The 24,812-nt window shown below is 52.4% G+C and overlaps 1 protein-coding gene across 6 annotated transcripts in view; it reads left to right on the top strand.

Moving 5' to 3' along the window:
* Zmiz1 (zinc finger MIZ-type containing 1) overlaps window positions 1–24,812 on the top strand; it is a 199,128-nt gene that overhangs the window by 130,509 nt on the left and 43,807 nt on the right. Inside the window, exon 1 of one of the 6 annotated variants that reach the window (XM_051142262.1) lies at window positions 11,765–12,094. The exons of 4 other annotated variants lie outside the window; for them this stretch is intronic. The gene's annotated coding sequence lies outside the window, so the exon portion shown is untranslated. Of the gene's footprint in view, window positions 1–11,764; window positions 12,095–12,695; window positions 12,843–24,812 lie in introns of those variants that run through there. One more of the 6 variants, XM_051142254.1, reaches the window with a different exon arrangement.

Genomic DNA, 24,812 nt, shown 5'->3' with positions numbered 1-24,812 from the left:
GTATCTATGCAGACAGGTTTGGGAGAGAAGATGGAGATGCTGCCTTCCTTGAGGAGTGCAGCCGGATGTGCAGCTGTGAAGTCCAGTGAGGATGCCCAGGCATCCATGTGCGCTCTCCTGTGTGCAGAGGCAACTTGGTGATCTCAGATTCAAGTGCCCCCGCCCCTTTTCTGAGGCTAGACCTTGTGTCTGGCTTTCCTACTACAACTGGAGAAAAAGAAAGAGAGGCTCTCCCTTTGAATATGGGAGCAGGATGCCAAGCCTCAGGGCCTTAGAACCCAAATTGGACCCCGGTTAATTTTAAGGCTTTAGTCCCAGGTTCCTCCCTTGGGAAGGGAGAGCTCCCTTAGCTCTATGTGCGACTCCTATCACCTAGCTGAGCAAGCAACCCAAAGAAGGCATCTCAGCTGAAGGTTCCAGAAGTGGGCTGGCGTTCTGATCGCCTGCAGTGAGCATCCTTGTGCAGTGAACAACAGGGAACAGTGCACATGCCTCCCTCCCCCCACAGAACTGCCAGGGCTTCAGATTCTACAAGGAAGTAGATAGGTCTCTTGTTGTCAGCCAGCTGTTATCTAAGGCCATGTCCTGACCACCCCAGTGTATTGATTCTCTGTGACTAGTGTGCAGCCATTGGACTTAAATGACTTGAGAGACAAGTATGAGACAAGGAGGGTCCATCTGGGGAAGCTCATAGCAGTGGCTGCTGCCCTGGGTTTCCCGTCTGCTTTTGAGATGTGACTTTATTTACCTACTTAACTGGTGCTGAAGCTCAAACCTAGAGCCTCAAACATGCTGAGCACACATCCTGCCAGGGCACACAGCCTCAGCCCTTGCTGCTGTGTATCTTTAGAAAACTACCGCTACCACTCTGCACCAACTCTGGTGTATCAAGAAACAGAACTATGATCCCTCCCTCCTGGGGTTGTGTTTGTAGAAGGTGGAATGGGATGCTGTGGGGGTACACTGTGCTTTCTCTGCCACCGAGACTGACAGGTACAAGATACTTTCCTCCACCCACTAGAAAGAATTCCTTGTGAGAGAGGAGACCCTGGGTAACAGGAAGGTCAGGCAGGACAGCAACGTCTTGCTGGGGATGAGATAATGAGCGTCGTGATGACATAATGGACTTCCTGCTTCTGTTACTCTCTGGCAGGAGTGTTGGGGTGCAGAGGGTTTGTGACCCAACTCCTATCTGATCTGAGCAGAGACAAACAGTGAAACAAGGACTCCCCCACATCCCTGACCCTTGTAGAGCTGGATTAACACCATACCATGGCTACTACCTTTGTTTTTCCTGTCACTACTAACAGTCCCAAGTATTTTAAGAGTTGTTTGTTTGTTTTTAAAGTGGTGGGGATCTTTTCTTTGTTTGTTTGTTTGGGGTTTTGTTGTTGTTGTCTGATTTTTGTTTTTGTTTTGGGACGTTGTTTTTTGTTTGTTTGTTTGTGTTTTGTTTTTGTTTTTGAGCCAAGATTTTATATAATCCAGGCTAGCCTTGAGCTCCTCCCGGTCCTCCTAATACCTTCTCCCAGACTCTGGAATTACAGGCCAACACCACCATGCCTGGCTGTTAAATGCTCATGGATGGAAAATTCCACGCCCAAACCCATGAGACAGGTCACAAAAGCCAGGACAGGACTGGGCATGTGGTTTGGTTGATAAAGCACTTGCCTGGCATGCACAAAGCCCTGGGTTTGAACCCCAGGACAGCATAAAACCAAACTCGGGCCGGGCGTGGTGGCACATGCCTTTAATCCCAGCACTCAGGAGGCAGAGGCAGGTGGATCGCTGTGAGTTTGAGGCCAGCCTGGTCTACAAAGTGAGTCCAGGACAGCCAAGGCTACACAGAGAAACCCTGTCTCGAAAAGCCAAACCAAAACAAAACAAAACAAAACAAAACCAAACTCGGTGTCATACACCTGCCATCCCAGCACTCCAACAGTAGAGGTGGGAAAGCTAGGAATACAGAGTCATCCTCGGCTACATCCTGAGGTTACCTGCCCTATATAAGCCCCTGTCTTTAGATTTTTAACAAGTACACTGTGTTGTTAATTTTTTTTCCTTCATTTTGTTTACATATAAGGTGCCTTAATTTGGGAATTAATTTAGCGTTAGACTTCAGTCCCCTTCCAAGGGTATATACATGTACATATTTTACTGCCCCCTAAACCTGGAAATCAGAGATACTTCTGGTGTCAGGCTGCTCACTTAGCAGGTTGTATTGACTTCTCACCATGCTGTAGATGCTGCACAAGCATGACACATTCATTCTCTCCTTTGCTCCTTACAAAAATCTTAAGCTGGGGCACAGGGAGGCAAGTGGCACGCTGGAGAGCCCCCAAGTAGCAAATGGCAGGACTAGAATTCACACCCAGGCACACTTGAGCCCCAGCTCAGGCTGTATCCTTAAAGGAGGGAGGAAGATGCTTGGAAGTCTGGGAACATCCAGAGGGGCTGAAGTGGGCCAGTGGACCACTGACTCAGACTGACCTGTCCTGAACTTCTTCCATATACCAGTCAGGATGCAGAGGCTTGTCTCTGCTTAATGAGCCTGCTGGCTTACGTGACCTCAGAGAAGACATGGAGGCTACGGGGGTCCCAGACCCATGCAATTCATGTGGGACTCCAAGCCTTTCTTCCTCACCTCAGGTTGAGGGCCTGTATCTGAAGAAGTGCTTGGCCTTGAAGCAACCCCTACCCCATCCTGACAGGCCTGTGAGGCACATCCCTACCCTACAGCAAGCTCTCTAACGATGCTTCTACAAAGGGCAGTGAAGGCAGCTGGTGGCTGAAAACTTGGGAAGCCATAGCTGAGGAAGTAATTATTGCTAGAATGCCCCCAAAAGCAAAGTTGCTCTGAGAGAGGGGTGAGGAAGAGGGAGAACACATGCCGGAGGCCCCCGGGTACAAAGGATGTGAGTTCCAATCTCTTTACTGTGTTTTGTATACTAAGAGCAGCGCCACCTACCTCCAGGGTTCCTAGCATCTGAGGAGGTGAGGGTTCTGAGGGTGTGGGTGCCTGGAGAAGCTGGTTCCTATCTCCCAGCTCCTAATTTCCAGCCACCCCTGACACCCAGGGCTCTGTCAGTAATGGTTGTTCCTTGGCTCAATGAGTTAATTAGACCAAATTCAATTACATGCCATGCTCCCAGGTCTGTCTGGAACCCAAGGTGGGCGTGAGCCCTCTGTGCTCCAGAGCATTCAGCAGCAATGACTAGAATCCCAAGGCTGTCATGCTGCGCATCCCAGTTGAGTAAACTGAAGTGGAAAGCAGGCAGTGCGCAACATGCTATAACAAAACGCTTCAGCCTGGGTGAAGTATAGACAACAGAAATGTCCAACTCATGACACAGAGTCTATGATATGGGCCTGATGAGAGCCCTTGGCATCTGGCGGCACCTTCTTCCTGCAACCTTTCCCAGCAGGTGGAGTGACAGGGCTCCCTAAATCCACTTCATCAGGGAAATCCTCTCCTCTCTGAGGGTAGCCTCTCGACCTTCTCACCTTCCAAGGCCCCGCCTCTCCATAGTCTCATAACAGTAGATTTCTAGAGGATACACAAATTCCAGAGGGACATTGTGCACAGACAATAGTGTACCTAGACCACAGTGGCCCACAGATGAGGCCTCCTCGCCAGCCTGGTCTGCTGGCAGGGACTCATTGTTCCTCGACCCTTGGAACATCCCAGAGCTTGGTGGACAGGGCGCTGAGAGGCTCCGCTGCCCTGCCACTCCTGCATGGCCATCGGCTGTTGTCCAGCACATTAACTGGAATGTAGAGAGAGCAGTAACACGAGTAGAGTAGGCAAGGTAGGGTCCATACACACAAGCACTACAGCGAGCGAGAATCAGACGAGAGCTGTGCAAGCCAAGGACCACACCACTTGAGGCCATGGATGCCAGTCTAAGAAGCTGGACCTCAGAACTTGGTCCTGGCAGCTGTAGAAAGCAAGGGCACTGTTTAGACAAGTTGAGTGACATGGTCAGCTTCAACTTTTAGAAGAAGACTTAGCCAGTAAGAGGGAACTAGAGGGCCAGAGGCAGAAAACAGTTTAGAGACTGGGATGGGACTCTATGGGGGTGGAAGCTGGACATGTGGGAGAGATAGAGGGCAGCTCTCCACCATGTCCACTGGCCACACCTCACCCCAGGCCATCAATATGCCCAGGCCTCTGCAACTCAGTTGGTGATAAGTTGTTTCAAAAGTGTACCCAAGTTACTGGTTATGAATACTATATATAGCACTTTTCACAAAGGAAAAAAAAGTCTTTACTTTAGATTTAACTAATTCTAAAATAAAAGTTGGTTTTATTTATTTATTTATTTTTTTTTAGGCCTAAAAATAAATACATATCATTTTTAGGACAATCATGGAATATAGACAGTAAAAGGTAAAGCTGAAATTCTACCACTAAGCTATTAGTCATTCAATAAGCATTTGTCCAGCACCTGTTTTGCTCTGGGCACAAAATCATCAGGGATGTGGCAGTGAGCAAAACAGACAGAGCGAGCTCCTGCCTCTATGGAGTCCCTAGTCTAACAGAATTAGATCCCCATAAACAAGCTCCAAGAGACGAAAAGGCCAAAGAATCATGTGAGTCTGCTACTTTAGAGGCAGCCTCTTGGTCCTGACAGAATGATGTGTGCTGTGGGTCTCTTGCCTAGCCCAGTGCCACCTTCCCAGGAAGTGAGCAAGGTCACCTCAATGAGGTGACTGCTTCTTGGGGCTTCCCCAGCCAGACTTAGGGAAGCCAGCGTCCTTCATCAGAAAGAGAGGTGTACAGAAACTATACTAGCTGTCTTCCCTGTCAGTGAAAGGAGACCAGGGCCCAGAGAAGGATGGTGGCCCACTCTTGGTCCCCCAGCAGACCCACAGAGCTTTCTCCCTGCCAGGCATCTGCTGCTAGGCTGAGCTCAGCTCCAAGGATCATGATTTCAACATCGGGCCTCCCACTCTTTGCCCTGCCCTAGCGGCCACCTTCAGATTTTCCCCAGACAGACATTCCTGCATGGCCTGTCTGGTCACGTCCAGAGCCGCTGGAGGTGGGGGACATCTGGGACCACACTGGGGAGAGGAAGAAGCGCCTGGCTCACCTAAGCCACGGTTGGAAATAGGACTGGAAAGAAACAGAAGGCCAGGCGACCCCTTCTCACCCCAGACAGAGTGAGAAGAGGGAGAGGTGGTACCAGGTGGTAGGTTCCTGGCAGACTTCATGGGCCTGCAGAGTTCTGAAACTTCTTCCCAGAACCCTGAGGTGTTGGGGCATGCTCCCCTACTCAATTCACCTCTGTGGTCCCTGTCACTGGCACCCCAAGCCTTCAGAAACTAAGCCTTCCAGGACAGGTACTCCTGTATGTCCCCACCTCTTCCTTCCCACCCCGCTCCCACTGCCACCCTCAGCTTACACACTTGGGCTAACAAGCCAGTCACCACCATTCCCGAGAAGACCCCCACTCTTTACATGAGGTCTTAGCAAAAAGCACAGCCCTAGGAAAAGTGGCTCGGGGATGCAGCTCCTAGCTGCTATTTTGCTGTGTGATGGGAAGCAGCCCCTGGGCCTCTCTGAGCTCAGCTTCCTCATTTAAAAAGGTGAGCTGCTGGGTAGCCTGTGTTGCAGCCCTGGCCGGTCCACAGCCTGGCCAGTGTGTGTTGTCACATCGAGTCTTTTCCCTATCTAAACCTCACTTTCATCCTGTGCAAAGTAGGTGCTATCCCCCAGGCTGTCTTGCAGAGACTAGAAGGTGTTCAATAACACAAGGAGACAGACAGACAGACAGACAGACAGACAGACAGCTCTGGAGGTAAAGGAAATTGCATTTCCAGCTCCAAGGAACTTATGTGGGTCCAGGCCTGGAGCCATCTGGAAACCTCCATCAGAGCCGCGTCCTGGGAGAAGCAATAAAACCTCCAGGACTGCCGAAGCATGAACATCCGAGCTGCCTCTGTGCCCCTCCCCTCAAAGGCAACTCTAGCAATGGGAAAAGATTCATTAGAGGCCTGGCTCATGTGGCATGCACCCACCACTTCCCGGCCCCTTTGTCTGAGCTTCCTGTCCAAACAGACTTCCTCCTTGGGAAATAGCGTGTGTTCTGCCAGACAGCAGGCTGGCCACCTAGTCCCTGGGTAAGCAGGCCCAGGTAGTGAGGACATGCAGATCCCTGGAGCCTGTGATTAACCACTGCACCTTCATTCATTTCTTCACTCCCTCATTAATTCAGGCAGCCTTTCTTGGTCTCCTTTATTCAGAGAGAATTTATTAAGCATCCAAGGGACACGTTTATATACTTTCAACACAACTCATACCAGACAATGGGCTGGTTGACAAAGAACTTGCCTTTTGGCCAGAGAGACAGAGTTAAATGAATAAATACTTGAAACATCTGAGTGGCAAAGCTAAGATAGGAAAGAAGCACAGGATGAGGCAGGAAGGAATGCAGTGTGAGACAGTGTGGCTGAGGAAGGCTCCCCTGCGAAGGGAGAACCTGCACGAGGTAGCAAAGTCCTGATGGTAAACTCTGCTGTCTGAAGCAGGAAGCCTGCAGTGGTGTCAACAGAGCGCTAGGTTTAGAGCAGTGACTGGCCATAGGGACCGAGACCCAGATCATGGGTCATAATCAGAAATGACTCGGCCAGAATCTCTGCAATCAGGATGGGCTGAGCCTTAGCTTTCAAAAGGATCACCTTGTATTACTTTTCTGGGCTGCCATTAATAAAGGCCTCAAAGCACATACCATAATGGTGTACATTACCTGTCTCACACTTTTGGGGACCAGAAGACCCAAGACCAAAGTATGGGTCCTATCAAGCCACTGTGTAGGTGTCAGGGAAGGAGCAGCCCTAGGCCCCCTCCAGGCTACTAGAAACTCCTCAGCTAGGCCTATAAGGCTGCTGCCCTCTCTGAGGCCTCCCCACTCCTTCCCATTCCTCCTTGAAGAGGATACGCATGTCTGCTTATTGCATCCGAATGTCCCCTTTTCTCAAGAACACCAGCCATGCTGGACCAGGGCCCACACTCATGACCTCATCTTAACTTGATCTTCAGCCATGACTCTGTTTCTAAATTGGGTTTCCTTTACAGGTCCTGGGGACTTCAACATTTGGGGAGGCATACAGTCCACCCCAACACCATGGCTTCTCAGCCTATCTCGGTTGTCTTCTTTGGTCTAGTAGGTTCTGAAAGCCCTTGTCTCATCCAGTGTTTGATTCTAAAATCCTCTGCCTCCCGAGTCCTTCAGTGAGTCCAAGAACACACCAGCTCTTCTCTTGCCTCCACGCCAGCCCTGGGGCCAGTTCCCACCCTTGCCTGTCAGGCGCACCATCAGCAGTGGTCCTCACAAGTATAGAGCTTCAGTCTGGCCCCCTTGACAGCTGAGCAGTTCAGAAGACAAGCAGTCCCCCAAGCCTAAAGGGGCCATTCTGAGCTAGCGCATGAAGCCCCCCCCCCCCCACCACCACTGACAGCCCTGCGGGAAGCTTTCCTGGATCTCCAATAACCTGCAAATTGTAGGGTTTCTCGGACGTGCCGAGTGGAGGTGAGGGACAGGGGGCTGGTGTTGTTTTCAAAATGAAATGATTATAGGATTTGGGTAGAAGCCAAATGCAGGGTTCTGAGAAGGCCGCCTGGGTCTGGGATGAGGAGCTAGAGGTGATTCCAGGAAGAGCCAGGGGGCACTATGATGGGAGGAGGGAAGTAATGAGGTCTCCTTCCCACATGATCTCAGGTGGAGCCGACTCTGCCAACAGCAAGTAGGTGAAATGCTGGGCTTTACAAAGAGGTATGCTAGGAACAGTCTCAGAGTTCTGCTCACTATGCCGCCGGCTGTGTGGCCCAAGTAGGCACCATCAATGTTGAATCTAGGCTTCCCATGTCAGGCAGTGTCATGTGTAGGATGCTGAGAGTGTATCAAGGCTCACAAGTAGCTTAGATACTTTCCAAACTTTGCCTGGCCTCTCTAGCCCTATTTTATCTTCTCTATGACAAAGAATAACCCTAACCAAAGAAGGCAGTAAGGATCCTGTGTGTCTGTGCTCAGAAACTGCTGGGACCTACATGGCAGCCATCAAGCATTCAGTGGCCAGGTGTTAGAGGGGGAACCCAGTCTGGCGCCCCTGCCCTGTGCCCCTGGTGTAGGTGAACTTCTAGGCTCCCGTAGTAGTCACAAGCCAAACCTTACCTGTGCCTTCCATCTTCAGAACTAAGAAGGGCTCGCCAGGGCTAAGGACGGGGGATAGCATAATTCGAGGATGTGTCCTTTGTGTCCTAACCATGCAAAAGGAGACCGAAGCCCTGGAGCGGTGGTCCCTAGAGGCAGATCCCAGGAGGTGACTCATATTCAATGCTGTCATTTGATCCTTAGCTGTCTGTGCCTGGTGCCCTGTGACCCTTTCTCTGCACTGGTGCTTCAGAGCAACACTCCCTTCTGTCTACCCTCCCCCTCCCCTCTTCTTCAAGCTTTCCAAGGACCAGGTACACACCCACCTGGGACTTCCCTGTTCACCCTACCTTTCCACTGGGTGCCTGAGTCCACAAAAGTGACATCTCCAGGTCATCAGGATCCTTGTTCAATCCCACTGGGTCAGCAAACTGCTTCATGTCTGGGGCTCAGAACCCAATGCTCAGAATCTGAGCCACAACATGGCCCATGGTTCTGCCTCTCCTGGTCTTTCCTTGTCTTGAGAGTTTGGACTGTGCATGCCAGGCCTGCCTTCCGGCCTTCCTTCTTTCCTTCCTTCCTTCTCCTAACTTCTAGTGGCCTTTGAGCCCCTAAGCCTCCCACTATTTAAAAAAAAAAAAAAAGCTGTATATGAGAAGTGACCCAACTTGCAACCACTTTGGCCCCTGGGTCGCCTGCATTCCAAGTAGATGTCTTGGTTCCTTTTCTTACTAGACTGATTCCAGCTAACCAATGAGGCGGAGAAGGTCCCTCCTTTGACCCAAGCTTGGGAGTGGTGTCCTGGCTTCTATCTCCCTTAGCACTCCTCCTCTCTATGGGTCCTGCAGAGGTGGACGCCTCCACTCCACATCCCACACCCCACACCCCACTCCCAACAGGCACACTAGAGGATAAAGCGTTCCCTCTCCGGAGCCAGCCAGCCATGCCCCAGCACAGTATTTATTGGCGGCCCCTCTTCACTAAGGCCCACAACCGGGGTTCAGACACTCGCTATTGATCCTGGTCAGCCCTCGCGAGCGTGGCGGACATTTATCAAGGAGCCACAGCATGGGGCTACAGTTCGCCTTTTTCTTTTCTTCTTCCTCCCTAGTCATTCCCCCCCCCCCCCGTGTGCCCCGGGGGAGACTGGGGAGGGGGAGGGCGGGAGGCGACGGACTTGCTGAGGTCACTCAGAGAGCTGCTGAGCTCCAGAGAGTGGAGTCGCAGGATGCCTTTGTCTGCGGGCCTCTTTGCTGTAGATCCTTATCTAGGCGCGCCCGGGTGGGGGAGTGGGGGGGGGGTGGAGCAGCGCCTGTGAGCCCCGGGCTTTTGAGCAAATCTTTGGAAGTTAGAGACGTGGAACTTGGAGCATGTCTGTGAAAGTCCTTCTAAAGAAGATAGTGTGTGGAGGGCTGACGTTTCTGTAGACTCCTAGCGGCAATCCTAAAAGGAGGCTGCTAACCAAGAGGGCCGCTAGGGACTTGATTCTGGAGCTGAGAGCCTAGAAATTAGCAAGTGAAAGGGGCTAGTTTGGACTGAAGAATGGGTGCTTGAAAACAATTTGTTTTCTTAAGTATGTACATATGCTATTGAAGAGCATGCACACGTTGGGTTACCTCGGAAAACCCTGAATATTGCATATTCTCTCCTCTGGGCCCCACTCTGGTGCTTCTGAAGTGGGTCCCTAGGAGAACTAGGAGGTACAATCAGGAGGCAAAAGCAACTGGAGATTGTCTCTTTATAGTTTCTAAAGGGTTGTCACTTCCAAGTCCCTGTCCCTAAGTGTAAACTTTGCTCAGTTCCAGCATGAATTCTCACTCAACTCGTAGAAATGATTGTGTGTGTGTGTTAGTATAAATGTGTTTGTCTGCTAGTATGTCTGTGTTCCACTTGTGTGGCTGGTGTCCTCAGAGGCCAGAAGAGGGCATTGGAGCCCCCTAAAACTGGAGTTACAGATGATTGTGAGCTGCCATGTGGGTGCTGAGAACAGAACCCAGGTCCTCTACAAGAGCAGTAAATGCTTTTAACCTCTGAGCCATCTCCCCTGCTCCAGAATTATCTTTGTAAAATTAGCGCATCCTGCTGCCAGATATGGTAAGCCCTTGGCGACCGAAAAGGCCCTAAGAATCAGATGAGAATTGTAAACTGTAATTGTATAAAACTTTAGGACAATTGGGGCGGGGGGCGCAGTTCCTGGTTATTTAGGGTCTTTGGTGTTTGGAGTCTGGTTAATTAAGACTTGAGCCCTGATATTGTTAAGTCTGCCTTGGGGACCTGTGTCTCCAGGCTTGCCCTGCACTGTTTGTTACCTATGCTGAGCAGTGGGGGAAGATGACTCTTCACCCATCTTCTTGGAGCCCCAGATCTCTGTGGTCAGTAAATACCCCAGTGAGTACATGAATGTCCTCGAATACGCCATAATAATACAGGAGGGGATGAGAATGAGCCCCACCTGAAATGTGAGCACAGCAGAGAGCAGTCCATCCCTGCCACTGCCCCAAGCTTGGCCCTGCAGGAAGGAGATGCTAATTAATCTCGCTTGGAGAAGCTAGTTCTTGTGAGGGGTGGGGGAAGAAAAAAAAAAAAAAAAACCAGTTATGAAGTAGGAATTAATCCATTTAACCAGCTCCTGGGAGGGAAAGCCCATGACAACTGCATTTCCAAATGCCATCCCGAAAGTGATATTTCAAGTGGCGGTGGGTGGGATTAGAGCCTGCTAACGACTGATGTCAAACAGGGAGCCAGAGCATAATATCTAGATAAGTGATTTGTCTTGCCGCTTCCGCGGCGGGCAGCAAATCAAGCAGAAACGCTGAGGGGCAAATCAGGAACTCATAGTGGATGGGCGTGTGCCATAAGGAGAACCCTCAAAGGCAAAGGGGGGGGGGTCGATTCCCCATGCTGGCGAGATCAGTGTCCAAATGCAGAGAATTTAAAGCCTCTCTTGGCTGCCTTTCTTGAGGGTGAGTGACCGGCCTTACCTACTTTCCTAATTGGGGCAGTTAGGAGCTCATTCAAACAACTTTCACTGGCGAGTGGGCGGGAAGGGGGTTGTTATAAAACAGTTTCTCCCTAGTGAGTGATCTAGGTGGGTAGAACCCTCCAAAGAGGGAGGGGAGCCGACCTCTTTGGGCAGGACAGCAAAAGGGTTTCCAGGGGTGCTGTGGTGCAGAGGAGTGGGAGGGGCAAGCACGGAAAGCCTGGAGCCCTTGCGACTACTGGTTGGAAGGAAGAGGCCGTGGCCACCACAGGATGCAGTGTCAGGAAGGCGGCAGCTCCCAGAACAGGGGCGGGGCCATACACAGTAGCCGCCCCCGGCTTCCCTCCCGCTGTCAGCTGCGGGGCACAGGAACTCCTAAAGTCCGGGAGCCAAAGAGTACGTGCCCCGGTTCACCCTACCCTGGGCCCAGTGTTCGGGGAATCCCAGGGGCGACAGGGACCCTCTGTGCCAGGGGAGTAAGAAGCCAAGCTGGAGACTTTCTCCGCCCCCATTAACCAGTTCAGAAAACCCCTTAAACCCAGGTTGCAACTAGATGTCCCGTGCCTGCCCCGCCCCTCCCCCGGCAGAAGCCACCGGGGCCCCGCTGCAGACCCTCATTAGCATGCCCTCTTGGGAAGCTTCGCCGGCTGGGGCGGGAGGCACCCGAAGTCATCTACTGCTAGCGCCTTCCCGAAGGCCCCCTCGGGTGACAGCGCTCCAGGAGCCCCACTCTCACAAGTGTTGCTTCCAATTAATTGCCAAGGCGGGGGAGGGAGAGGGGCCTGGTCGCCGCCCCCGCCCGGAGGCTGGAGCTCCACTCGTCGGGTAGTGCGTTTGCTCTGGCGGTGGCGTGCACCAGCACCACCCCTGCCTGCAAGTTTGAAATGTGAGCTGCCTCCGATCCCTAGTCACTAGCGCTCCCTCGCAGTGAAGTAGCTGGGCCAGCGAGCTGCGCACGCGAGTGAGTGCGGGCTGCGGGGCGGGGGTGCGGGCGCGAGGCTCGCGGGGCGGGGAGGGCTCCCCCGAGACGCCGAGGCAGGGCCGCTCGCCTTTCATCGTCCTCCTCCGCTCCTCCTCCCTCCCCTCCCCCGCGTCGCGGCGTGCCCGACTTCCCCCGAGCCCCCGGCCCCACGCGGCGGCACGCAGGCTGGGTGGTCACGCCCGCGGGGTCCGGGAGCGCGGCGCAGCGCAGCGCAGCGGGCCGTGGGAAGTTTCTCCTGCGCGCCCAGTGCGCCCCCGCCCCCCGCGCGCCCCCGGTCCCCATCCCCGTCCCCGAAGGGCTGTCGCTTGCGCCCGGGCGCGCGGCTGGCTGCCTCCTCGGCGGCGGCGGCCCCATTAGCGGAGCCTCCGCCTGTGATTGGCTTCGCCCGGGAAGCTGGAGACGGGCGATGAATAATTGATGTGTGCGGTGCGGTAGCCGGACAGCGGCGGCGGTGGCGGGCGGCAGCTAGCGGGAGCGCGGGAGCCGAAGCGCCCTCGGAGCGGGCAGCGCGCAGCGAGCGGTCGCCGGAGCCGCCCGGGGCCCCCGCGCCGCCGCCGCTGCCGCCGCCCCGGCGCGGAGCGGGGATGCAGGCGGCGCCCGCTGCCTGCCTGCAGCCTTTGTTCGGCGCCGGCTGATCCCTGACGGGAGTCGCTCGCCCCGATCGCCGCGGGCTGTGCTCCAGCCTCCGGGGGCGCCAGGGCGGGACCGCGGACCGTGCAACTTCTAGGTGAGTGTAGGGCTGGAGGGGTCGGCGCGGGGCGCCCGCGGGCTGAGCCCCCCAGCTTCCTCCGGGCGCAAGGGTGAGTGTGCGTGCATGTGTGTGACAGAGAGCCGGTGCATTGTGGGTAGCACCGTGTGCTGCATGGTGTCAGCCTGAGGCTTGGCCGAGAGAGTGGCTTCAGCGTGCATCAGGCCCATTTTGTTCACCCAATGAGGAGACCTTGGTTCCTTCTCTGGATGTGAGGGTGGATGGGGGCACCAGACAGAGTACTCCCCACACCTTCTTCCTAAAGGTGAAGTGTTGGTTCCTCAGCAGACATTTTAACAATGCTTCATCCCTGGTAGGTTCCCTTTGAAAAGAAACAAAAAACAAACAAAAAAAAAAAAAAACAAGAACTAGCCCAGCAGCCTTTGGTTAAAGGCAGTGGCTAAGGGTTTTAACTTAAAGCTACTCCTTTGTCAGAAAGAATCCTTGGTGCTGGAGAGACCCATAGGCTCCCATCCCTCCTGGGCTCCTGTCCCAGAGGTGATGGGTCCACAACAGAGTTCTGACAAGTGTTTGTTGGAAAGGGGGGTGCTGCTGCTGCTGCTGCTGCTGCTGCTGCTGCTGCTGCTGCTGAAGGAGAAGAAAGAGGAGGAGGAGGACGAGGAGGAGGAGGAGGAGAAGGGTCAGTCTGCACTAGAGACCCAAGAGGGGGCCCTGTCTGTGTATTGGGTGGTGGCGGCTGACATCTGCCTGTGAGGATCCTCTACAAGACCTTGCAGAGAGGTTTCTGCGAGCACTGCAGGGGCTAAGAAGCAGCTGCCAGAAGTCCCCAGCATATGGCTTTAGTGTTTATTGTGCCCAGGGCACAGATAATTCCCATTCCCAGTTCCTGATTCATTCACCTGTAAGCCAACTGCAGTAAGACTAGGAGGCAGGTAGCTTTCCTGAGATGGGCTTCAGGAGAGCATCAGGTCTTACAGCGCCCCCTCCCCACCCAGGTGCCCTGTCCTTCACTACCAGGTTTAACTGCCAATGGGCCTGGGCATAGCAGGTGGTTTTTTTCCTAAGAGGGAGATTTTGTGAGGCAGCTGCTGTTAGTACCAGTATTTCACAACAACTCATCCTTGAGAGTGGGCCAGAAATCAGGCCAAGGAGGGCACAAGGCCATGTCACCAGGAAACCTGGATAGGGTATAGAGAGACTTCTCCATTTCAGGGGCTCTGGGTTCAACGCTCATCTCCCACTGCACAATGTATTGAGATTTAAGGTCTATATGGCTTATAGTAAGTTGCCCCCACCTTTATTTCTTAACTAGGCAGTGACTACCCTATGAGTAGCTGGAATCGAGTCCCTCTGGGGCTATTTTTACCCCAAACTTCCTTAGTGAGAAACCACCAAACGGCGAAGCTTTGGTGAGAATCTGAGTCTGTACCGGAAACAACCGCCTGCACAGAGTTTGAGGCTTCCTAATGTTGCTTGTTCTTACTCTCCCCTGCACTGCCTCCCTCAGCCATGAGCACTTCCCCTCACAGCCTCATGCACTCCAGAAAGCAATCTCGGCTATGGGGGAATAATAATGTGCCATAACTTCTGCTGGAGCAAGGCCTTGACTTTATGATCAAGCCTCTTAAAGGCAAGAGCCTTGAGTCCTTGCCACCGTGTACACCCCACTGCTCACCACAGTGCTTGCCAGTGAGTGGATACTCAGTGACTGCTGAGCGATTGCATGAAGGTGCAGAGCCCACACAGCAGGGTTGAAAGAGCACACCCAGATCTCTGTCGGGTGTGGGCTGAGAGCCTACTGAACTCCCAGCTATTTGCAGATCCTAGGAAGTCTAAGATGGATTTCTGAGCTGAGGTCGGGTGCTCAGACTGAGGGCCATGTTCCCCGGTGGGGGGGTGAGGCGGGGGAAGAGTAGTTAACCAGAGTCTTACTTTGACTCTTTCTCAGTGGCCTTTGCTAAGTTACCCCCATGAGGCTGAGCTCACTGGAAAACTACCATCCAATATGGTGGCCTCTAACCATATATGGCTGCCTCTACGTTTAAACTGACTTAAGAATAAAAGATTTGTTTAGTTCTTTTATTTTCCTCTTGAGTGTTGGGATTATAGGCATGTGTGTCCAGGTCCAGTTTGATTTGTGACTAGTACTTAACCAAGTGCTTTTTGCACAGTAGACAAGCACTGTATCAACTGAGCTACATCCCTAGCTGGAGTCATTTTCTTACTGGCACTGGCTTCACTTCCAATGCTCAATAGCCACACAGGCTAGTGGCCAGTTTACTGAGCACCATGGGTTATAAAAACAGCCTTCTCGTGGCAGAAAGATCCAGTAGACAGTGCTGGGTGAGGACTTAGAAAACTTGAGGTGAGCCCACCCTGAAACAGTGCAAGATAAAGCTTTCTATGTTCTGAACATTTTGAGTCATGGCGGCGTCTATGTTGGGGCAGGTATAGACTAGCCAGGGCTCCCAATTAACACCGGGGGTGGGGTGGGGGTTCTGTTTTGCCAGAGGGTGTGAGCCCCAGGTTGCCAGTACTCTGCTGCACAACAGAGGTCAGCCAGGGGCCATGGATGGGCAGCAGTTCCAGGAGCAGCCTCCCTGAGGACTGTCGTGGTGCCGGCAAGGCGTCGGGCTCTGTGAAGTCATGTATCGATCGGGCGGTCCTGGGAACAGACAGTTCTGAACTGGCAGGGCAGGAAGGAAAGGGAAAGGTACTCTGGACCTGGGAGGTGTTTACCTTGCTGGATGAGGCTTTGGTCCCTCGGGAGAGACCAACTCCTCCACAAGGAAAGGGATTCATCGCTGAGCAGGTAGCCCGGTTGCTTGAAGCCACCCCCAGAGAAAGAAGGAAAGAAAGACCAACAGAGAGAGCCCCAGGGAAAGGGAGGTCTGGCAAATGGTACAGCGCGCACCTTGCTGTCGTCCACCGGGGCCTACTGCCGCTGGTATCATAGCATACCCTCTGGGCTTTGCTTGCCCTGGCACTCCCTAGAAGCCTCAGCTGCCTGGGAACCTCTCCAGAGCCTTCAAACAGCAGCCACCTCCCAAGGGAGCATGCTCAGGGAAAAACAAGGCCCCCACCCTCAAAGCACATCCAGCTTCCAAGGGAGCTCGTGAGCAGTACCTCTAGGCTGGGAAGGACAGATGACAGCCACCACCCAGGGACAAGGGACCAAGGTCATAGCAGGGCAGGCCTAGGATGGAGCGAGGGTCTTCTACAGATCCCTCCCTGAGAGCTGGAAGCTTAACTATTGCTGCTTTCTTTCCTGTTCCCTTGCTTCAGCCAGGCAAGGTTAGTGGCTGGCAGCCTTGTCCCTGTGTCCTGAGCCTTCCACCTCTCAGCACTTCACCCCACTGTAGTCTTGGCCTCCCCAGGCCCTGGGCTAGCTGAAGGGATGGATGGCTTTCTGCACACCTGAAAGGGAGTCTTCCCTACCCATCTAGGGGAATATGAAGGCGGAAAGGGGCTTTGTTTGCACACTCAGGTTGTAGCCCTGTTAACGGGACCGCTACAGGCTGCCACAGATCTTTTTTCTTCAGTCTCACTGGCTATGGACTCCTCTAAGGGGATTCAGGAAGCCAAGCCCTGCCTATCTATACTATGTGAGCACCCTGGGACTGGGTTTATCTGCCAGTGGCCATCCAGGAAGTTCAGTAGGGGTCCAAATTTCCTCTTACAGAGGCCAGCCTAGCTGTGTCCCTGACTTTTGCCAGAAGCCCACTTTGGGCCATCTTTGGACCTACATAATCCTATGGATTCTCCCACAACCCTACCTTCAGGAGATGAGGCCTAGCCTAGGGCAACAGTGGATGCTTCCTGTATTTGGTGCATGAAGAATTGGGGGTGGGGGGAGGTGAGAGAGCTTGTACAGGACAGCCCTGCCTCTGAGGCTGCCCCCCACCCCGACCCCCATGGTTGTTTTTAGCTGGGAAGAGCTCCCCACATATTCTTGACACTTCTCGGGATAACACAATTCCTCAGGCACAGCCCTCCTGTAATCATCGTATCTGAAGTGTGGTGTAGCATTAATGCGTGACCTTTGACAAGTCACCTTGGGATGAGGGTGGGGCAGAGGGCTCTGATATGATAGCTCTATCCTGTCTGTACAGGGGTGGGGGGTTGTAGAAGGTAACAGGAAATGCTGACTTTGTGGCTGGATCAGCCTGAACTTTCCCAGAAATGAGTGAACAGGGTAGTAGTAAATGTCATGTGGGTGAGTGTGGCTTAAGGTGTGGTGCTTGAGGAGCCTGGAGGTAGACCAGAACCTCCAAAGGAAGCTAAGTAACCTGAAGCCCTCGCAGGCTTGATTCCCTGGGGCAGTGGGGAGCCTTGGAAGGCTTTGGAGCCACAGAGGCCCATGGAGTTGCAGTTTCCAAGAAGTAAGGGTACTATTGCTGAGCTACAGACGTGAATCGCCGTGGAAGAGGGCGGTTAACATCTTGCGGGCGGGAATGCCCTTGCTTCCGCTGACAGTGAAAAGCCCTCTCTAGTCACAGGGTTCCTGTTTTGTCATTGTCATAGCAAGGGTCAAAAGCAGTGCTCTACCTCCCCAGAGCTCTGGGAACTTGCTGGAACTTGTCCAGATCCGCACCCCCCCCCACCCCCCGCAGGCAGCTCTCCTGAAGAAAGGGGGGCTGGTGGTGGAGAGGGAGAACAGGGTCTTTTTTGTGGACATGTAGCCCCTTGGGTTCCAAGCAGGTCTGGGATGTTTTATTGCAGGGAAGGCATTTCCCCAAGGCTAGGGCTGGGACAGGTAAAAGAGCACTTCCCAGTGTGGCCCAGGATCTAATCCCTGTCTCCAGGGTCAGAGCCTGAGGCAACTCATGATCTATAGGACCTCATCTGTCTCCCAAGAGTTTGACATAGAATCACCATATACAGAGAACATTCTGCAACATCTGGTTCCATCCCTAGTTACCCTTGGTAGGATTTTTTAAAAAGAGGAGAGGCAGCTTTCAAAGAAGAAGGAAGAAGCAGGCCCCAGAACCTGCCTGATTTTCTCTCCTTCTTCCTCCTTTACTTCCTTCTTCCTTTCCTGCCTCCCCTCCACACTCCCACATTTTTCGTTCTTCCTTCCTCTCTGGCGTTTTTTTCTCTTTCAATGCTGGAGGTTGAACCTGTGGCTCACAAGCTAAGCAGACTGTACTGCCCTTGGCCTTCTGTTTATTCGTTATTGGCACATAGTCAGTAAACAATGGAATCCACTAGATACAGAGTAACACCTTCCGTACTAGGCAAAGATCAGACCAAAGTAGGAGTCCTCTTTCATCTCTCAGTTCTGCTGGGTCGAGGCACTGCTCAAAGGCCGCCAACCCAGGAAGCTACCTCTGGCTGCTAGCACACACAGAGCCACTTGCGGCACAGGCAGCTGAGGATAGCGCAGAATGAATACAGCCCAACACATTAAATTACTTAAAACATTAAGAGATATGTTTGCAGGGTGTCTGTGTGTGTGTGTGTGTGTGATATTATCATACAGTTTTCAAGTGTAAGCTTTGTAATGACAGTGTTGTGTCACAATCTCAAAAGGTTAGACATGCCAGCCTGTGATCACATACCCACAGGGTGTCACCTTGCTGCCTGACTCTGATGGCAGACAGGTTATGTATGAGGGATGTCAATACTGGGTGCCTCATAATTGTGTTACATGACCAGCCCAGGGCACACAGGCTGGTGATGAGTGAAATGGTCATCCAGGGAGTAAAGGAGAGGCCTGAAATCCTGCAGAGGCAAGAAGATTGCCATGAGTTTGATGCTGGGCTAGGTTACAGAGACTCTGTCTAAAACAACAACCACCACAAAAGTTGGCAGGATCACTGTAGAGTACGCGTGTGCGTGTAGCTGGGTTCTTGATCTAAGCTCCGAGTGCCAAGATGCACTTGTGGTGTCTTGGAGACCCCATTTTTCATGATTTATTACACTACCCCAAGTGGTTTCCGTAGCTACCTGTTGTGTTTTGTTTAAATTTGAGGGTTATGTTTTTGAGACAGGTTCTCACTCTGTAGCCCAGGCTGACTTAAGCACATGCCACCAATGGCCCGGCATGCATGGCTATTTACATGTATTAGTTAAAATGAGATCATTCTGAGTCTTCAGTTCCTCAGTCCCACCATTTGAAGTTCTTGGTGGACACCACATTGAATGGGGTGGCAGCCATGCAAAAAGGCAGGAAGTTCTGATGTCTCAGAGTTACTGAGGGCTCTCAAAGAGATCTTATGAGCTCTGTGGGAGGTAAGATCTGTAGGGGGCTTCAGACTCACAAGCTAGAACCTACCTGCCTGCTCACCCCTCCCCCACACCCTCACCCCCATCACCACCATGATTCCACCACATGTAAGCCTCTTAAAACAGGCTCACCCAGTATATTCCTAAGCCGTGTTGAAAAGTAATTATGAAACCTACATCTGTAGCTTCCTGGGTGACTTTGCGTAGGTCACCTAATTCAAGCTTATTTCCTGATCAATAAAACAGCTGCGCAGCCTGCTTGGCAGGTTACAGTGGGCCCTAGGGCTGTGGAGCACTTAGCTCTGTGTCTGGAATATAGCAGTTGCCCAGTAAATGACAGCTCTACTCAAATCTCTCTTGCAGTTTCAAAAGTAGCTGCTCCTAAGCGTGAAAGATCAGGTTTTCTCTTGACCTGCCTTGCCCACACAGCCTTGTCTGGGCCTCAGTTTCCTGTTGTGTCCCAGGAGCAGATTCTTGGGTATGCCCTATAAAAGTGACATCCCTTCCTTCTGAATGGCCACCACACCTGGACATCCCGGAGTGGTGTGGGAGAGAGTGACAGTGTTCTTGTTGCCTACCGTCCTGGTGTAAAGCTGCAGGGCTAACACTGGGAAGTCCCACCTCATGTCCTAGCTGTGGAGGAAGTACCCAAATGCTGGCAGCCACTTTCATTTCCTTCCTGAGGCATGAGCTGGGTGGGAGTCTACACATTGGGCTCCTAAGGCCCTCTGGCATTCTTCACACGAGCATCTTTCTGGCATCTATTTGTGGCCCATCGTGGTCTGGAATCCCATGGCTACCTAGGCTGAAGATCTGTGAGCCAAGCTATGTTGAGGTGATTCTTTTTATCCTGTACCCCTAAAGAGGATGGGCTTCTGAGAAAAAACCTGGTCAGTCCTGATAAACCATGAGCTGTCCTTCTAGCTCTGCAATAAATCTCTGTATTTGTATAGAGCTCTCTGGAAGTGTACCACCCTCCTGCCCCAAAGGAAGCCTCTTAGGCATGCACTGCACACACTGTCTAGCCACGCACCCTCTGTTTTCCTCTGAAATTGTTGCTTTGCCAAGCACTGACATGGACTAGTGGCCATGCAGAATTCCTGCCTTCCATTGAACCTGAGAAATTTCGGTGTGTTGCTTGCCCTAGGATCCGCGCCCCCCCCCCCCCCCCCCCCCCCCCCCCGCCAGGCCTGTCACTGTGAGTTCAGGGCTCCTACAGTGTCTGTAGGGGAAAGCGTTGTGTCTTCTCTGCAGAGAGCTGAGGACAGTTTGAGGGGGTGTGCTTCTTATTTATCAGCCATTATCCTCCAGTGTTCCCTGGCAGAAGTCAGCACCCAGTACATAAAACCCCTGGCCAACCCACTGGGCCACACCCAGCCATGACCACTGGGTCTCTAGTGACTAGGAACTGGGAACTGGGAGCTGAAGAGGCTCCCAGACATCATTAGGATGTGGAAAGGAGCAAGGGCCCTTCCACTTGCCTCCCTTATGGGCACAGCATAGGATCTGTCTCCTTCCTGGTCCTGCTGCCACCCAAAGGCCCAGGGGGCAGCAGGAAGACTGGGGTACAGGAAAAACACCCCTGCTAGGTCTCTCCAGCCTACCCACCTGAGCTAGAATCAAGTCTCACCAGGGCCAGGCTGATCAGGGGCTGGTAATCCTCTCAGCTTTTTGTGCTGGGCTCTCTCATGGAAGTTCTTCAGTGACAACCCCTGGGACAGATTTATCTGGGTCTCTTCCCAGGTTGTGGGATCTCCCCCATGAACTCTTCCCTAATAGACATCCAGCCCCTATAAAGACCTGTGCAGACCAGCTTCCCTGGTCTTGGGTCTTGTTAACTGAAACTTTGCTGTCCCCGACTCAGATAACCTGGAACTTGAGATCTTAACAGCATGCCTTCAGCCGTGCCTCCCCAATAAAGTGTAACCCTCCCAGTGTGTGTCCCTGACATTCTGCTGGGGACCCTGGATGCATGCCCTTTCTGTCCTGCCTTATTCCTGACTCATACCTGTGGCTCCCATAAGGCACTAAGTCTGTTACTACTGTTCAGTATTCCCTGGGTTTGTGCAGGAACAATGTTTTCCAAGTGCCTTGATGTAACTCATCCACGTTTGTGTGTTTAGCATCCAGGTGGGTGAAATGTAAGCAGTTATGTTTTTGAATGTGTGAATAAACAAAGAACAGGGTCTGGGTGGGGCCTCTGCCCTCTTGGGCATTTAAAGTCCCAGGGGCACTGGAAGGCACATAATGTGCAGGGCAGCACTCAAATCAGGAGGCAAAGTGGGCAGGCTTGTTGCAGAGGGTGTGTGCTAGAGATGAGATAGGTCATTTGCAAGTGTTACATGGGTTTCTGTGTGTGTGTGTGTGTGTCCATAGAGATGAGCAAAGGACATTTCCAAGTTGAATCCATTAGATGGCTCTGGGGTGGTGGTGGTATGGATTTGTGCACACTTGGATGTGACCAATCAGTGTGCCTGGCACAAAGGATGCAGTGTGTAGATACCATAGTGTAGGGCTAGAGGGATGAGCCCCAGCTGCCCCTTTCTCTGTGCTAGCAATCCCTGAGCCACGCCCACAGGAAGGCAGGCAGGCCTGCCACTACTCCAAGAAAGTATTCCTATGGGTACTGCTCCCAGAGGTGGCTCTCAGAATGGGGGCAGGGAGCCTAGGAAGCTAGGGTGACTTCAGGAATAGAAAGGCTGAGGTAGGCTGCCTCATCTTTGGGGATCTTACTGCACTGTGATCCTCTCAGGCCTTGGGAAAGCGTATCCTATGGCTTCTCCGACCATGTCTTGGTACCCACAGTTTCCTCTCCCATCTCCAGTGACTGGAAGATAACTGTGCATGTCATCACAGCCACCTGTGCAGAGATACTTTCCACGTTTTTACATCAGAGCACCTGGACATCCAACAGAAGGTGTTTCCATCACAGGACCTCTGTTTTCCCCATCTGAAAAATGGGCCTGTCCATTCCTCTTCCTGCTTAACACTAGAATTAAAAAGACACTGGAGAGGCTGCTCTCTGAGCCCTTAAAACTCAGTGCCTCTGGACATGGCCACCTGGGGAGGCCTGGGATGGAGGGAGTCTCTCCTTAATAATTTAGCATCTTACCTTGAGTCTTCTTACCACAGGGCATAAGGAGAGACAGCTCTCATGTGACCTTATCTTAAACCTGACCCAAAGCTCCAGATTACAGGTTGAGGTCAGAGATCAGTGACAAGTTGCCACAGTAGATGTTCCTAGAGCTCTTCAGGGTTCAAAAGGGACTTTCCTGTCACCAGACAAGGAGGTATTCATGTGAACTAATGGGGCATGTGGGGCCAGGGAGTGTGGATGGTCAGGTAGAGCCACAGGCTGTCTAGCTTTCTCCATTCACATATTGTGTCCCACACCATCAGGAGACCCTTGCAAGCTCTGTCTGCTTCCCTGGCAGTGCCCAAAGACCTGGCAATCCAGACAACGGAATTTCCATTGGGGTCTGGGACTTGGATAGGAGCCCCTGTATTCAGGAGAGGATGACACCATGACCCCAAAAGGTGATAGTCATGACACTGTATCAAATATGGTCCATGTGGATGCCCCAGTGGGTGCATGTGTGCACGCGCGCGCGCACACACACACACACACACACACATACACCACTTATAAACAGCCAAGTACACACTGCTTTTACACACAAGTGCACTCCAACCTCCAAAGAAAAGGAAAACAAAAACAAAAGCTATGCTGCTCCCCCACCTTGAGTTTTATCTCTCCACTTAGAAAGCTTAATTGTAGGTAAAATTCATGTTTTTAAACTGATTTTGTTTTGAATATTAAATAACTATGTCGTGTTTGACATACTTCAGAAAACAAAAGTCCCCTAGGGAGAAGTAGCCTGTTTAAGATGAATCTTAGTTCAGTGAAGAACATTCATTCTACTTCTAGGATTTTTTGGAGTGCTCTGCCATGCCCTGCTATGCTCTGAAAGGCAGCTGGACACACACACACACACACACACACACACACACACACACACACACACACACGGGTCCAGCGTGGTACAGCATAGATGGAGTGCCTGTGGGAGGACTAAGTGGTGGAAATTTGGGGTCTGGAGCCTAATGCGCTACTGGGGGTAGCCCTCTCCATTCAAGAATGGGCTGAGGCAGGGGAATGGGCCAAAATAGTTGCTTGTAACAACTTTAAGTCAAAGTAAATAAGAGCTGGGGTGTAGCTCACTGGCAGAGCACTCTTGCCCAACATGCTCAAGTTCTGGCGCCAACACTGCCAATACACAAACTCAGATTATTGCCCATGATCTCAGGGCCCCGCCTATCATTATTATGACAGCACAGGACACAGAAGCAGAGCCTAGCACTCAGGCTGTAAGCAAAGGAACGGAGTGAGATCTGGGTGGCGTTGGGCCCAGGTTGCCATTGGGAAGGCAGCTAGTGAAAGCACATTTCTTTGCAGCTAGGAACTTACTGAGGTTAACTGCTGAGCCAAGGGGAAGCAGCCTACCACAGTTACCCAATGCTAATGATGACCATTGGTGCTGTGGCGTCCAGTGGGTGAGCAAGACTCCTCAGAGAAGACGTGACAGAGGCCAGGAGTGTTGCTTTGAGGTCTTTGGAAAGCAGTGTGCCTTCTTATTTCCAGTCTTCAGTCCAGAGTGCCATGGTCTCATTCGCTCTCGCTTCCAAGGAAGGCTGTGCATTCATAAAACCATCTGCCTTGCAGCCAAGCTCAGCCTGCAACATCCAGGTTTGCCTGAGCTGCACATGACAGCTGGTGCCTGCTCATGTCCTACAGGGCTGTTGGCCTCCAGCCTGGGCTGGTTCCATCCTTCTGTGCCTCAAAGTGTCTACAACAGCCTTGGAAGGCTTTGCCTGGCCTTCCCCACCCCTCCCAACCATCACAGGGCCATTCCCTATGGCCTCTGGGAGGTTCAGGTTTCTGCCCACCAGGTGGGCAGCTCCCCTTGTCCTCCCTCCCCCAGACAGCAGCTTGGCTCACAACACTGCCCTGTTCCTGCCACATGGGCCCCCAGGTGCCATCTGCCACCTTGTTTCAGACAGCAGGTAGGCGATCTCAGGACAAGGGCAAGAAAAAAGCGTGTAGTCCTAGGACAGGGAAGGCACGAGGTTGCAAGCAGGGCAGCCGGTCGCCCACCTGCTGTCTGGCATCTTCATTGCTCTGTGTCTTTGTAGGGCTCATAAATGTGAGCATGGGGGTGGGTGCACCAAAGAGCACCCACAGTGGACCCCCACCTTCATCTCTTACTGTATGATCGTGGGGTCCCTCTGGATATCTCTCTGTGGATCTGAGTTTCAGACTAGTTAGCAAACTGTTCAGCAGGGGCACCTTGTGTCTCACCTTGTTCTCCGTTGCCTTCCTGTATTCTGTCTATCACTGCCTGCGCTTCTGGGACAAGAGTGTCTTTGAACCGTCCCCCCCCCCCCAACATTGGTCTGCTACACTTAATTTCATCTTCCCTAGGCTCCAACTCAGAAATAAACCCTCCCTGCCCACCCCTGCACTTCTTGGATTTAACAAGCATGCTGGAAAACAATAGTGATTTCCGCATCGATCATAAACAGAAGTGATTACCATACAATTACGGCCTGAACCATCAGCCTGGATGCAATCACAGAGCCGAGCTGTAAATCGGAAGACAATTGCCTGCAGAATTACCCCCAAATTGGTTTAAGTGGCAACAAAGGAGTGTTGGCATTTTGGGGAAGGGTGAGGGAATTCTGGTGGTCCTGGTAGCAGAG

The sequence above is a fragment of the Acomys russatus genome, chromosome 3 (assembly GCF_903995435.1).
Source record: "Acomys russatus chromosome 3, mAcoRus1.1, whole genome shotgun sequence".
NCBI classification, from domain to species: Eukaryota; Metazoa; Chordata; class Mammalia; order Rodentia; family Muridae; genus Acomys; species Acomys russatus.
The sequence above is the reverse complement of the archived record's forward strand: the minus strand, read 5'-3'. Positions and strand labels throughout refer to the sequence as shown.